General features: G+C 36.1%; 1 non-coding gene across 1 annotated transcript; it reads left to right on the top strand.

Annotated features, from left to right (window-relative positions):
- The first annotated feature begins 4,874 nt into the window (after positions 1-4,874).
- LOC149166743 (U6 spliceosomal RNA) lies at positions 4,875-4,977 on the top strand. The gene has a single exon (XR_016261009.1). It is a non-coding gene; the product is annotated as a U6 spliceosomal RNA (small nuclear RNA).
- Positions 4,978-12,347: the final 7,370 nt, after the last annotated feature.

Raw genomic sequence — 12,347 nt, 5'->3', positions numbered from 1 at the left:
ACCTTGCAAAACTAATTGCAGACATAGTCCTTGAAGAAAAATAAAGAGGGGAAATTTTCTAGTATGAAGCTATGGTGAGTAATTTAGGGGAGAAGGTCATACAGTTATTTCAAAGTGGGTGGGAAGAGATCACACCTACTCTTAAAAAGGTAGATACACACTCACCACAAATCGTAGAGGATACCTTGTTTAAAGCACAACTATACATAGAAACATTAAAGAAGACGAAGGTCAAAAGCATCAAATTAATATTCAAATATTTTCTCATTTTCCATCCCATTCCATCATGGTAATCCACAACATTAAATAAATAGGAAGAAAGAAAGAGATGGAAAAATATGGAACATGAAGTAGAGTACCACAAAAAAGACTCGATTATTTAAATTGTGGCTTATGACTTGCAAACTCAGATAAGATCAATAAGATCAACATAATGATGAAGAAGATTGGTTGGTTAAAATTAGGTTTGGAAATTGTTTTGTTGCATGGAGGAATGCAAAACCTCCAATTGGTGAGTAATGAGGAGCCTTTAATTTCTATATTTTATGGCTCATCCTATGTCTATTTTTACAACATTTTTCCTTTTAAGCCAAAACTTTCATGTAGAACGTTAATACTTTTTGATGAGTAATGTGAATTTTATGACTTATTCTTATCTAATTTTTATGATTTACTTAATTTCAAAATAAGCATGATATATTCCTTATCTTGAAATGGCTTTTGATGATTTCTGTGTGATGTGCATACATGAACTAATGTGGTCTCCAAGTAGGATATAATGCAACCTCGGTGAATGGATTTGGCCCACAAATTAAGATGACCCCCTTCACTTATTATTCTATGATACCACCTTACTAAATGAAAAATAAATTTTAGGGATATTGCCCCTTCACAATTAATAGAAAAGCCATCATTTGGAGATAGCTAGAAAGACCTTAGAGAATTTGATCTCTTACTTTTCTAGGGGATTCAAATTGACTAAGAGGGAAATCATTCCCTTGGTACAACTTCCATAGAATTAGGAAGTCAAGAGAAAAATAACATTAATTAGATAATTTATTACATGGGTTAGATATGGTTCTTATAATACAAATAGAGCATAGTTGATAGAGTAGAAGAATAATTTTTAGTATTATTAATCCATTTCCTTCTTGTTTTTTAAGATAATTCAAATTGGCCCAAAAGAGGTAGGATTTTCTCTCATGTTTTGTGAATTTTTATGAATAAAGAACACCAAATTTGTTGATTTTTTTAATTGAGTGTCTCCAATGGTTCCAATAACTTTCCTAAGTAAGGCCCAAGGAATACACTAGGAAACATTTCCATTTCTTTATGTTTTTCAAGTAAATATACTCCTCTAGAAAGCATGGTTCTAGTTTCCTTTACTTTATTTTCCAGCACTTTCTTTATTTACTATATTCTTTGAATAACAGTTTTAAATTATGTATTTTTCTTTAATGTATTTAATTTACATTGTTTAATTCCTCGATTAGATAACATATAATATTTAGTGTTATAAAAATTAAATATTCTAACAAAAACACAATATCATTAATTTAAGTAGTTCTTTTCATTTAATTAATTTTATAACTAAATAATAGTGACTCTAAACATTTATCTACCTTCTGCATATTATTAAGAGAAAAAAAACAAGAATCAAAGACATAATGAGAGAAAATTTTGAATGAATTACTAACCTTCATTTCCTTTTTCGTAATTTTCATTGAATTTAATAATCTAAATATAACTTTTATAATTACATATATAATACATAACACTTCAAAAATTTAACACTTCAAAAATTTACACCATTCCTAAATTAATAATTAAAATAAAATTAAAAATAATAATAATTAATATACCTACAATCTTTTTATTAAATTTATATCAACCACCCAAACCAATCTTATACTCACTAAAGATCTTTTTCAAATTTAATATACCAATGTGCATTGAGACATGAGAGTAAAACATTTAAAACAACCAAACAGATAAACACATCGAACACATCGAAAATATCAAGTGGCATTTAGAAATCCAAAGTACACCAATGAGAAGCACACACATAATTTCAGAGTATAATTTGGATACAAATTAAGGACAAAGCTAAGAGCCAAGATATTGAATTTGTTCATGGAAAATGATAGTGAGCTACTCGCTTACCATACCAAGAATTTGATCAAGCTGCTCTCGTCAAATAGGGTAGGAATCATGAAGTGAAGGTGGTAAAACCTATCTCAGGTGTCAAACCAACAGTGAGGACAGCCATCTTTGGCTGCTATCCGCGAATGCTGGGTTTGACTCATCACTGTTAAATAGCTGGCATAACTGCTGTGGTCCGTAATAGCAGGCTCTCACTCCTGCCAGATAACCTGTTTCCTTACGTCCGAGGAAGACGAGCTCTTAGCCAAGCAGAAGCAGTTTTAAATGCGAGGGGATTATTTATTAAATATATAATAGGTTTTTAAATAATAAGAAAATGGGTTATAATTTAATGGTTAATTAATAGGAAAGATAATTATTATTTATTAATTTAAAGTTAATCATAATTATTATTTAATGAAAAAGTAGATTATCTAAAATAATTTAATGATCATTAAATTATTATTTGTTATTTTATTTCTCTAACTAATAATTTTTACTATTAAAAAAAACAAGATTGCATTGATATGGTAACTATTTATCTAAGGATTTTGACACAGATTTGAAAGAAGAAATTACTATAGATTTGATAGACTCAACAAAATCACCCAATTTGGGATTATCTTTAGAGAGATTTTTCTTTCCTCTCTTTCTCACAACCTTAGTCCAACCTACAAGAGGTGGATCAACCAAGGTAAGTTGCATTTTTTCATTGAAAGTTGAAGGAGATTCCTTGTTGGAGTTAGAAGATGCAAAATCATGAAGACACATCAACATACCCAAAGAGACATCTTTCATTACCAACTCCCTTTATGCAGGGGGGAATGTGATCCGAACTAAATCCTCAAAATGTTAATGAGTAGCGGTAGTTTGATCCTGATCCCCCATAATCATATCATCATCAGCGTCCTCATCCTCTTGATCAAAAGTAGAAGAAGGCTTGCCCTCCATAGGGGGTCGTTCACAAGGTTTCCAACTTTTAGATTTAGATGTTTTGTTGTGCCGCTTCTTGATGGAGATTGAAAAAACAATAGGAATTCTATAAATATCCAATTTAAAGACAAACATGGCACCGAAACATTGTATTCTCATAATCCATAGATTTGATCCAATGGTAATCACCGATTTTTAAATTTATTTGATCTGGAAACCCTTTTCTAATTTCAATTTCCACACATACTCTTCCGTAGGTGTACATTCCATACTGGCCGCGGGAGGTATATGTGGCAAGATAATGACCCAAGGAATAACCTAAGACCTCGAAAACAGAAAAGTTCCATAGATGGGAAAGCAAATTAGGAAGCCGAACACAGATTGGAAGCTTGGTAATCACTGTTGTAGAGGTATCAAAATCCGAAAACCAGGGGGTTATGAACAAATAGACTTTACCCCAAAACCAAGGTCCACCAGTTAGGGCCTTCTGGTAATCTTCTGGAAGTTAACATATATTTCATTAAATTTGGAATTAACATTGTATCTAGAATTTCAAAGCACCCATAAAACTCTTTATTTGTAGGATAGATCGACAAGGGATTTGAACTGGTGACCTATCGCAAGGAGTGCCTTAATAGTACACCCATTCACCATCAATCAAAACACATAAAACACAATTCTACTAATGTTCTTGTAATATAATTTTTCCAATTTTACTGAAATATGTGTTATTTAGCGAACAACGCTATAAAGAAACCTTAGAGCAGAACATAAAATTGCACTTGTTACTCTAGGCCGCATGTATCCACTTATAAAGGTTCGTTTAATGTGGCCATAAGTTGTTGAAGAAACAACTGAGGTTTGTCTCAGAGTAGTGTTGAAGGTAGTCCTCCAAATCTGGGTGCGGAATTTCAATAGAAGGAACATCCTCAATTTTGTCCACCTGGAACGACCTAGGTGTTGCCTGGGGCTATTGAGAGATGGGCCCTAACTTGAGGGAATCCTTTAAGGAAAGAGGCTTTGAAGGTGAAGAAGCCCCATAGCCCCTGGCATCATTATTCAAGAACACAACGAGAGAGATAGAGGGATATTTCACAATGCCATAACCTCTAAGTACCTGATCCATCTTAAGTTGTCTTCCTTTGTAAAGGAGCCTCAATGAACCCACTTGGATTCTTGTCAACTCTTTAATTTTGTTTGCAAGCATGAATACCCCATCGAATTCATTGAACATGATGCAGAGGGATTTTCCATATAGAAATTAGATAAATATTGGGAAATTTTGGAGAGAACTACCACCGATTCCTTCCTTATCTAACTGGTGAAGTTTTTCAAACACAATGCATACTTTCTCACCTTTTCCATTTCCATGGCAGGGGTTTCGTTCATAATTTTTAACAAAAAATTTGTAGGCATCCTTCCCTCCAATGGTCATTCCATGTTTGCTCCTAGCTTCCGCATATATGTTATAAGTGGGGAAGTCCCTTACAATCGTGAGTCGAAACCCATAAATGTCTTCAGAGCTCATTGTCATCAAACTACTGAACAACATATTGAGATGGTTGTAGAAAAGCGTCAAAGCTCTATTGTCACTGCAGGTCTTGAAGATAAAGGTATTTATGGCCTAGCCAAAGAAATTGAATCTCTCGTAGGGCATGAAAGAGTCATCAAACGAAATTCAAGTCTCGCGGGTACAAAGGCCGACAATAAGATATTTAAGTACACCCGCAAGATAAAATAGAGCGACCCCTCCTACGCTCTCAACATACTTTCCAACCTTCATAAGCCTGGCAATACCTGTATCTTCAGAGACATCTGATAAAATTGGAACAATACAGAGAATATTAGCATGGCCCCTGTGCAAGGATGACACGCACAAATTGAGAAATTCTCCAAATTTTATAAGCCTAGAAATACCTCCTACATAAAATTGGAGTCCAACCTTCGAGCTTCACGAGACAGAATTCTTTCCCTCAACAGAATTTCCACGGCTCGTCATTTGAGATTCGAACACATTGCCTTCCTTGGGCTTAACTGTATCATTCGCTGCTATCATTAAATTAATAGAAATATAATTATTATTTATTACTATTTATAATTATAATAATAATTATTATTATTATTATTATTAAATGGAAAAGTAGCCCATCTAAAATAATTTAATGGAAGACTTTATTTGTTCTTATATGCTTCTAGATCTTGAACTGTTAGTCTATTTCCCTAAACTTGAAAAAGAGAAACTCCTATCTAAATAAAAATAGTCAACTCGGGTCTATAGACCTAAGAGTTGAAACATCAAAATAAATTATGTCCCTCCATCCCTTTATACAATAATTATGGAGTAGAAACCATTCTCAATCAGAATGAGGAGTCACTCCTATTGAACCAAACTACCAATGATTATTGGAGAAAGGAGTAGTCTTTAAGTGCGACTTTTTGGAGTTTTCAACGAATTTCTGACCGGAATCCAACGAAAAATATTGTGGCCAAATACTGATTTGTGTTGTGTAAACTAGGTTTTTGACTGCATATATGGATTCAACACCCTCAAAAACCCTTAGGGAACTTTGATTGTGAAGATTCCACCTATCAAGCTTGTGATTTCACTAAATCTGTGCTAGATTCTAGACAAATTAGATCGGAAAATAAACCAAAAAATTTCCCAAAAAATCACACTTAAAAACTGCTCAAATGGAAAAATAAGAAGTTCAACTTATTGCGAAATGTTTATAAACAAGAAGCTCTAACTACTTAGGCTCATTAAAATGATATATATATATATATATATATATAGAAAAGATATTTTATATTAATTTTACAAATCAATATGAAATAATCGAAATATTAATGGTAAGAAAATATAATGGTTATGAATTATTATTGAATATTATTATTAAATTATTATATAAAGAAATATTAATGTGAATTTATTGTTATTTTTAAAATGAGTAATATGATAAGGTATCTATTATTTAAATTTTATATGGTTATATTTAAAAAAAACATATCAATAATTTAAATTTTATATTGTTACATTTAAAAAAATATATATCAATTATATTGATCTTAATCATGAATCTAGTAAGTAATAAGAGACACTAAATTTCCTGCGATACAAATCTCTTGTAAAGTGAAAATTTTGAAAAAATATTTATATTTCAGAGATTTGATCCCTATTAAGCTCGATAGAATTGCGGTTTAGATCTCTATATATATAACACTATGTGTAATATTGTATTGTTTAAAATGCATTTTTGAATGCATAAAAGGATACAACGTTTTCAAAATGCTCCCTAGGCACTTAGATTGTGTAAATTATATAACTTAAACTTGCAATTCCAACAAATATCTAAAAGACCAAAATGTAGAATATTAAAACTACTTGAAATGTTTTAACCATAAGAATATATTTTTTACACACACATACACTTGATATTGAGCTTAAGCAGTGAGATATTTTACTTATTAATCATACTCTTCATATTAAAATGTATTTTTTTCATTAATAGTTTTATAAATACTTGTCAATATTATTAATTTTGCATATTAATTGTTTTTTTAAATAATAAGATTTAGACATTTTGTGAAAACATAAAAAATGTTGTACTTTTAATTATTTAGTCTTTTTCAAGTTGACCACATATCCTTCATACTAGGTTGTAGTATTAACAATAGCAGTGAATGTAGCTAACATGGTGAAAGTGAGATTATTAATATTTTATAATTTCTTTAATTAAAACAAAACAAATATGTATATTCATTTTTATTTTTTTATTATAACCAATATTATTTTTATTTAGAAAATATTTTATGTTTATTTTAAAAGGGACACATACCAACTCGAAGTTAGACACAAGAAAAATTACACATTAGCATCATATTATAAAATAACCTTTTAACTATAATGATTTTTTTAAAATAAATAAATGTATTTTTTAACCATAATAATAATATTCATTTAAAATAAATATTAATATTAATTAATGAATTTAATCATTACAATTTACCTATTATTATGTAATTGCTAGTGACATTTAGGGACGGTGTTGGGCTATTAGTTTCACCGTACAAAAAAATTAGAATATTTTTTATGCAAATTACAAAGTTTTACTATAATTGTAAAAGATCGGTACCTTAAAATTTCGTTCATGAAAGGTTTAAAATTTATTGAAACTCGTAGAGCTCTGCCGGCGACCTAGGGTTTCATCACTCTCAGAGACGGCGCTCTGCTCAGCTCACAGCGCTCCTGATCCTTCATCATTACATCGCTCAGTAGCATAGACCGATAGCTCACAGTTCTGTTCCAACAGCTTCCCCGATGGGGGAGGACACAGAGCCTCCCCCCATGACGACTCAGACACCAAGGACTCTGAATAATCCTGACAATGCCTCTGCACAACAGATGCAAACAGATCAGCCTCACACTGATCCGCTCAATGAACCTCAGAGTACAGCAAAGATACCCCTGGACAGGCAGCAAAAGGTCAGGGAAAATGAGGATAAACCCAAAGCGACCTCCACAACCTGCAAACCGGTAGTTGCAGAACAGCCGAAGATTGAACTGCCTAGTCAAAGAATTAATACCCAAATCCAATGCATGAAAGACCATGCACTCATTGGGAAATTTATAGGGTTTTGGCCTACGGAGAAAGCCCTATAGGGTTGGATAGCAGCCAAATGGAAACCAAAAGGGCATATTAATCTGAAGCTAGGACTAAAAGGTTTCTTCACTACCATCTTCAACTGTATAGAAGATCGGAACATGGTCTTAGATAATGGTCCTTATTTATTCAACACAGCAGGACTCTATTTAAGGGATTGGATCAAGAGATTCAACCTGGACAAAGAAGATCTCAGCTCTGCATCTGTCTAGATCCGATTATATTCTCTGCTGCTGGAATACTGGGAGGAGGAAACTTTAAAAGACATAGGAAATGGGCTGGGAGAATTCATCAAAGTTGCAGAAGAAACGAAACACAGAATATATACTTCATATGCCTGCATCTGTGTCTACATGCACCTGAATAAAGCACTACCAGACTCGGTAAGTATCTATCATGATGATTTCGAATGGATTCAAACTCTAGATTATGAGCATGTTCCTTTCAGATGCCGCAAGTTCCATGCACATGGACATCTATTCCGTGACTGCCCTCTCAATGTCAAGCCCTCCCCCAATACCGCCTCTGAGCATACAGAACAAGAAGGTTTTACTAAAGTTAACTCTCGGAAAAGATCTCATAAAAAACCTGCCTCTCAGACTAATCATGCCCCCGATAGCAACTCAATCCCCTCATCGAGCAACAGCTTCGATATATTAGCCCACTCAGATCCTTCTGCCCCGGATCCCACCTTCCCATCCTCTGCCCTGGATATCCCTATTCCACCCCGTGAGAACCCCCTGCAGGACATGTCTCCATCCCAGCACCTAGGGCAACCCCAATCTTCCCTCCCCTCAACCCCCAGCAATGTTACGATCTGCAAACCTAATAGCATGGAAATTGACAACTAGCTACTCATCCCCAATCTGGCTATGAACATCCCTTCCAATAGCAGTGATCTCAAGCAAATGGATGAAGAACTGGAAAGCATTGATCTATGAGACTTGGACATTTTTAGCCTTGAACAGGCATGCAAGAAAAAACAATATGATAAGATTCCAACAAGACAGCTAGAAAGTCTAGAAGTCATACTATCAAGAGCACATCAACAAAGATCCCTCGGAATCCAACCTGGAAGTCACTGGGATGGGAAGAACTTATTCAAGGATACTAAGAAAAGAGGGAGAAAGACAGATTTACAGCGAACCATCCTCATTGGGGAGATGTTGTTTGAATCTGGTAGATATTCTAAACTCACCAAGTACTACAGGCCTCTCCCCATCTCTGAACCATGAAGCTCATCTCATGGAATGTAAGAGGGCTAAATGGCCTAGGGAAATACAGAATGATAAAAAATCTGATTCAGAAGGAGAAACCCCACATCTTCTTCATGCAAGAAACTAAATGCAACAATACTCTTCTCAATTCCACTCTCTCAAAAGCTTGGAACAGCTGCCACACTTCGGCGGTGGATGCCATAGGGGCCTCAGGCGGTTTAGCAATCGCTTGGAATGCTCAAGCCATTGAACTCACAGATATTCATGCTAATCACCACTTCATACAAGCTAAATTCCATATCATAGGAACCAATGTGCATGGTCATCTCACCAATGTTTACTTCCCGCAAACTACTGAAAACAAAATCTCTATCTTGGACACGCTATCCCTGCTCAATGCCAACAGATCCCTTCCACTCTGGATCATGGGAGGCGATTTCAACATGATCACCAAATTAGAAGAAAAAATAGGAGGAAGAATCAGACTGGAAACTGAAAGTGAGCACTTCAAACAATTTATACAGAGCAACTGGTTAATCGACTTCCCCAACAACAACAAAATATTTACCTGGAACAACAAAAGGTCAGGTACTCATCAGATCGCCTCTCGGCTTGATAGATTTCTGATAACTGATAATTCCATTCATCTTGGAGGAGACCTCTCTACCTCCATACTACCATGGCCAATCTCGCTTCATTGGCAAAGGCCGGGGGCCTACTCCAAGCAACCTTTCCGCTTTGAATCTTTCTAGCTGACCCATCCTCAGTTTAAAGATCTATTACAGCAAACTTGGAAAAGCTTGACCCCCCTGTTGGATCCAAAATGTTCCAATTTCAACAAAAGTTGCGACTCCTAAAAATGCAAATCAAACAATGGAACAAGGCAACCTTCGAAAACATTTTCCAAGCTCAACAAGCTTTATCCCAGGAGATGGAGAAGCTCCAGCAAACTATCATCAATGAAGGCAGGACTGACGCCAGCAATGAACAGGAAAAGCATATACAGACTCAGATCAACGAAAGGGAGAGATAGGAGGAAATATTATGGAAACAGAAATCTCGAATAAAATGGCTAAAGGAAGGGGAAAGGAACACAAAATTCTTCCATCGCTCTACAATCCAAAGAAGAATGCAAAACAATGTCACCCACATTCTCAATCATCAAGGAGAAAGACTGGAGAACCATGGGGACATAGAAACAGAACTAATCGAGCACTTCAAATCAATTCATCAAGAGCCCTCCATCAATAGGAAGCTAGCGATTGACAAGATTCTCTCGCACATCCCTAAGCTGATCACGGATGAACACAATCATTTTCTTCTCCGCTCAGTTACTCTCCAAGAGGTGGACTCTAATATGAAACAGCTGCAGGAAGGAAAAGCCAGGACCAGACGGCTTCACCTCCACTTTTTTCCACCAATTCTGGGAAATTATCCAAGAGGAAGTCTGGCAAGTGGTCGAAGAGTCTAGAATGCTTCATTGGATGCTCCCCTCCCTGAATGCCACTTTTATCACCCTCATTCCCAAGGAGGAGCACTCAAACACACCCGATAAATTCAGGCCGATTGCCCTATGCAATGTCATCTACAAAATTATCTCCAAAGTAATAGCCTCTCGCCTGAAGCCGCTGCTTCCCATGCTCATCTCACCAGAACAATTGGGCTACGTGGAAGGAAGGAAAATCATAGATGGGATCATACTCACCCACGAGATCATACACTCTCTAAAGCATCATAAAAAATTAGGTATGCTCCTTAAAATCGATCTCTCTAAAGCCTTTGATAAGCTGAGTTGGACCTACATTCAATCTATGTTAATCACATTTGGATTTTCACCTGTATGGGTTAGATGGATCATGAGCTTAATCTCCTCAGCTTTCTTCTCTATCCTGGTTAATGGTATTCCCTCCCCACCCTTTCAACCTTCCAGAGGCATACGCCAAGGGGATCCCCTCTCCCCTTTTCTCTTTGTTCTTATGGTTGAAGGATTGGGTAGATCCATTAAGCATGTGCTACAAGAAAACAAGCTTAAAGGCATATCCCTGCACAACTCCTCGGCGATAACCCACCAGCAATTTGTGGACGATAATATGTTATTTGGACACCTCTCGGTCCAGGAAACTAGAAAATACAAAGCCCTCCTTGATGACTTCTCCGCTGCCTCTGGAGCTAATATTAATACTGCCAAATCCCATATTTTCTTTTTTCCACACTCCCATAGCAACTCAATGCTCCATAACCCGCATTTTGGGCTTTTCACCTACAGTTCTCCCCTCCAAGTACCTTGGTGCCCCCCTTACTGATTCATCCCTCAAACATTCTTCTTGGCAACTCCTCCTCGATAAGCTGGAATCCCATCTCACTTCATGGACTTTCAGATCCCTAAACATGGCTAGCAGACTGATCCTTATCAAATCCATTCTGCAATCTATGCCTCTATATTTGTTTTCTATCTTAGCAGTGCCCAAATGGGTCCTCAAAAAAATCAAAAATCTCCAAAGGAATTTTTTATGGGGTTCTATAGGGCAGAATCGCAAATGGGCTTTAGTCAAGTGGGACACTACTTGCCTCCCAAAAAACTTTGGGGGACTCAGTCTTTGGGACTCTCAGCATAGCAACACAGTCATGGGCACTCGAATCTGGTGGAAGTGGCTTTCATCCCCAAACACACCTTGGGAAATTCTCTAGAGAGTAAAGTACGCCGATAACAGATCGAATGACGACCTAATCAGGCTAACAGGCACGGAGAAAGGTTCTCTAATTTGGGACTCGGCTAGATTGCACAAAAACCTAATACATCAACACAGTTTTTGGGAGATAAGAAATGGAGAACATGCACGCTTCTGGACAGACTCCTAGCAGCAACGACTGAATCTCTACAGCTTAATCTCCCCACCTCAAATAGAGGATGAGGAAGCACACAAATGGAAAACAGTCAGCCACTACTGGCTTCCCACCCTAGATCAGGGGTACTGACAATGGTGCAAAGCAGAAGATATTATAAGGAATGGCACAGAAATAATGCACAGGGAGCTAAACAGAGAAATAACCAATAGGAGGATTAGATATTCTAAAGAAAAGGACATTCTTCGCTAGGGATACAAACCTCGTGGCACCTTTACCACCCAAGAGGCATACAATCTAATAATCAACTCTCCAGCTAATAAGGACCCTCTTTGGGATAAAGTGTGGCATCCCAAAGCTTGGCCTAAAATCTCAAACTTTCTCTGGCTACTTTGCCACAAAAGAACCCTCACTTGGGACAACCTTAGAAAAAGAAAGTTCTATGGCCCATCAAGGTGTCCCAATTGTGAGCAGCAGGAGGAAACTATATTGCACCTCTTGCACTCTTGTACTCTAGCTAGTAAATTGTGGGAAAAAACTATTTTCAGAT

Source organism: Pinus tabuliformis, chromosome 5_1, assembly GCF_031772625.1.
Source record: "Pinus tabuliformis cultivar Carrire ecotype Pingquan chromosome 5_1, CPIR1, whole genome shotgun sequence".
NCBI classification, from domain to species: Eukaryota; Viridiplantae; Streptophyta; class Pinopsida; order Pinales; family Pinaceae; genus Pinus; species Pinus tabuliformis.
The sequence above is the reverse complement of the archived record's forward strand: the minus strand, read 5'-3'. Positions and strand labels throughout refer to the sequence as shown.